The sequence below is a fragment of the Pan troglodytes genome, chromosome 2, assembly GCF_028858775.2.
Source record: "Pan troglodytes isolate AG18354 chromosome 2, NHGRI_mPanTro3-v2.0_pri, whole genome shotgun sequence".
Classification (NCBI taxonomy): Eukaryota; Metazoa; Chordata; class Mammalia; order Primates; family Hominidae; genus Pan; species Pan troglodytes.
In genome coordinates this window covers 79,595,703-79,600,195 of record NC_086015.1, presented here as the reverse complement: position 1 = coordinate 79,600,195, position 4,493 = coordinate 79,595,703, and the positions used below count along the sequence as shown (strand labels likewise).

General features: G+C 42.7%; 1 pseudogene; it reads left to right on the top strand.

Annotated features, from left to right (window-relative positions):
• The first annotated feature begins 415 nt into the window (after nucleotides 1-415).
• Nucleotides 416-4,218, top strand: LOC107970486 (olfactory receptor 7E24-like; annotated as a pseudogene).
• The last annotated feature ends 275 nt before the right edge of the window (nucleotides 4,219-4,493 follow it).

Here is a 4,493-nt window from a genome sequence, read left to right as displayed (position 1 = left end):
TCAGAGGGGGAGGGTGTACATTCCCTGCAATATTCAACGTAAACTTATCCTCTCCCTCCCAGGGTATTCACAACAATAGGACAGGAGGGGTGTACACCCCCTGCGATATTGAGAGTCATATCATCCTCTTTCGCTCTGGATATTAGGAACAATATCACAGGGTTGTGTACATCCCTTGCGATATTGGGAGTCATATCATCCTCTCTCCCTGTGGATATTAGGAAGAGTATCACAGGGCTATGTAAACCCCCTGCGGTACTGGGAGTAATATCATCCTCTCTCCCTCTGAATATAGGAAGATTTTCGCAGGGGTGTGTACACCTCCTGCGATATTGGGAGTAATATCATCCTCTCTACCCAGGAAATGACTAACAAGGTCACGGGGAGGTGTACTCCCCCTGCGATATTGGGAGTAATGTCGTCCTCCCCAAACCTGGATTTTAGCAACGAGATCACAGAGGGGGTGTACACACCCTGCGACATTGGAAGTAATATGATCCTCTCCCCACCTGGATACTGGGAAAGATACCACAGCGCTGGTATACGTTTCCTACGCTGTTGGGAGTAATATCATTCTTTTCTTTTCTGGATATTAGGAAGAGTATTACAGGGGTTTTGTACAATTACTTCAATATTGGGAGTACTATCATCCTCTATTTTCCTGGATATTGGGCACAAAAACACAAAAGGGTGTACAACCCCTGCGATATTGGGAGTAATAGCATACTCTCCTTCCCTGGATGTTAGAAAACAATATCATCAGGGCTGAACACCCCCCGCGATAATGGGAGTCATATTTACTCTTTCACAGGCCATTTGGAACAATATCACAGGGGTTGTTTACAAACAGGGGTAGTGTACACTCCTTGTGATATTGGGAGTAACATCCTTCACTCCACCTCCGGATATTAAGAACAATATCCCAGCGGGAGGTGGTACACCCCCAGTGATATTGCTAGTAATGTCATCCTCTCCTTCCCTGGATATTAGGAACAATATCACAGGGGGGTGTACACCTTCTGTGATATTGGAAGCAATATCATCCTCTCCCCCGCTGGATATTAGAAAAAAATATCACGGTGTACACCCACTGTGATATTAGGAAGAATATTACAGGGTGTACACCCACTCTGACTTTAAGAGAAATAGCTCCCTCAAATGTCCCAAACAATATCACAGGGTATACAATGATATTTCCCTAGGATATTACAAATAGTTTCACAGGATGTACACCCACTGTGATAACAGGGGTAATACATCCCAAGGATACTACCAAGAATATCACAAGGCTGTACACCCACTATGACATCAGGAGTGATATCTCCCTAGGATATTACGAATACCATCACAGAATGTACACACATGGTGTGCGCCCACGGTGATATTAGGAGTACTGTCAACCCAGGACATAACCAATAAGACCACAGGGAGTACATACATGATGTACACCCACGGTGATGTTATGAGAACTATCTCCCTAGGATAATACGAATAACATCACAGAGTGGACACACACGGTATACACCCACTGTGGCACTAGGACTAATAACTTTCTAAGATATTACCAATAGCATCACAGAATAGAAACACATGGTGTACACCCACTGTAACACAAGGTGTAATTTCTCCCTAGGATATTACGAGGAACATCGCAGTGCATACACACATGGTGTACACCCACTGTGACATTAAGGGTAATATTGCCCTAGCATATTACCAATAACATCACAGGGTGTCCACCCATGGTGTACACGCACTGTGATGTTAGGGATAATATCTCCCTGGGTTATGATGAATAATACCACAGGGTGTACAGAAACTGTGATATTAGAGGTAATATGTCTCTAGGATATTATGAATAATATCACAGGGTGTACACCCACTGTGATACTGGGAGCAATATCTCTCTAGGATAGTACAAATAATATCACAGAGTGTACACCCACTGTGATATTAGAAATATCTCTCTGGGATATCACAAATTATATCACAGAGTGTACACACATGGTGTACATCCACTTTGATATTAGGAGTAATATCTTCATAGGACATTACAAATAACATCGCAGAGTGTACAAGCACTGTAATATTAGGAATCGTATCTCCCTAGGTGATTACAAATAATATCACAGGGTGTACACCTACTGTGATATTAGGAGTAATATCTTCCTAGGGTATTACGAATAATTTCACAGTCTGTACGCACATGGTGTACACTCACTGTGATATTAGGAGTAATATCTACCTAGTAGATCACAAATAACATCGAAAGGTGTACACCCACTTAGATATTAGCTGTAATATTTTTCTAAGTTGTTACAAATAAGATCACAGGGTGTACAAACATGGTGTACACTCACTGTGATATCAGGAGTAGTATCTCTGTAATATATTATGAATAATATCACAGGGTGTACACCCACTGTATTATTAGGAGTACTATCTCTGTAGGATATTACAATTAATATGACAGGGTGTGGAGCCACTGTGATATTAGGAGCAATATCTTTCTAGGATATTACAAATAATATCACAGGGTGTACATGCACTCTGCTGTCAGGAGCAGTATCTCCCTAGGACATGAAAAATCCTATCACAGGGTGCCCAATCTCTGTCTTCCAGGTTCTAAGGGATTCTCCTGCTTCAGCCTCCCAAGTAGCTAGGGTTACCCACCACCACGCCTGGCTAATTTTTTTTGTTTTCACTGGAGATGGGGTTTCACCACGTTGACCACGTTGGTCTGGATCTCCTGACCTCAGGTGATCCATCAGCCTCGGCTGACCAAATTACTGGGATTACGGTTGTGAGCCATGGTGCTGGGCCAAGAGTTATATATTCAATTCATTTGGAAACACAGCTCCCATATTTGAGTGTGCATGTACTTTTATGAAGAAATGATGTCAGAAAACCTAAGGATGATAATAAATATGAAAAGTAACAGGCATGTGAAAAGGTCTTCCGATTAAGAACTATAAGGTTCGATTTCGTTTTTAGATAATGGGGTCCTAGCTATTGTGTCGTCCTTTTACATATTCTACCTCAAAGGAATTTGTAGCATGGTGTCAGAATAAAATAGAGTGTATTTCACGGCTTCTTAATTTCTTTCAATTAGACTGAGATCTTTTTCTTAAAGAGAGAAGGACATTTTCATTGCATTGTATTTTTTCTGAAAAGAGTAGGCCATATTTTACTGAGATCACGTATTTGTTATATATGACTTTTTGGTCTTGTAATATTCTTAAGTGGATTTTCTCTAAAGTAGTATGTACACAAAGACTTGTATAGCAAAAAAGTAAATCACGTAATAACTCTGATATTATTGGAATTGTCACAACTGAGAAACATTGCTGGCGGTGTATGGTCCACAAGTGTGAAAATGTTCCTTGTGAATTGCTTGCATCCAGCATTAAGGGCTGGTTTTTATCTTTTATTTTTCCAATCCTCTTTACTTCTCAAGGTGTCCAAGTCACACAGAGCCACGGAATCTCACAGGTGTCTGAGAATTCCTCCTCCTGGGACTCTCAGAGGATCCAGAACTGCAGCCCATCCTCGCTTTGCTGTCCCTGTCCCTGTCCATGTATATGGTCACGGTGCTGAGGAACCTGCTCAGCATCCTGGCTGTCAGCTCTGACTCTCCCCTCCACAGCCCCATGTGCTTCTACCTCTCCAACCTGTGCTGGGCTGACATCGGTTTCACCTTGGCCACCGTTCCCAAGATGATTGTGGACATGCAGTCGCATAGCAGAGTCATCTCTTATGAGGGCTGCCTGACACGGATGTCTTTCTTGGTCCTTTTTGCATGTATGGAAGACATGCTCCTGACTGTGATGGCCTATGACTGCCGTCTGTCGCCCTCTGCACTACCCAGTCATTGTGAATCCTCACCTCTGTGTCTTCTTCGTCTTGGTGTCCTTTTTCCTTAGCCCGTTGGATTCCCAGCTGCACAGTTGGTTTGTGTTACTATTCACCATCACCAAGAATGTGGAAATCACTAATTTTGTCTGTGACCCCTCTCAACTTCTCAACCTTGCTTGTTCTGACAGCGTCATCAATAACATATTCATATATTTCGATAGTACTATGTTTGGTTTTCTTCCCATTTCAGGGATCCTTTTGTCTTACTATAAAATTGTCCCCTCCATTCTAAGGATGTCATCATCAGATGGGAAGTATAAAGGCTTCTCCACCTGTGGCTCTCACCTGGCAGTTGCTTGCTGATTTTATGGAACAGGCATTGGCATGTACCTGACTTCAGCTGTGTCACCACCCCCCAGGAATGGTGTGGTGGCATCAGTGATGTATGCTGTGGTCACCCCCATGCTGAACCTTTTCATCTACAGCCTAGGAAAGATGGATATACAAAGTGTCCTGCAGAGGCTGTGCAGCAGAACAGTCGAATCTCATGATCTGTTCATTCCTTTTTCTTGTGTGGGTGAGAAAGGGCAACCACATTAAATCCCTACATCTGCAAATCCTGCCCCTTAGTCACATTA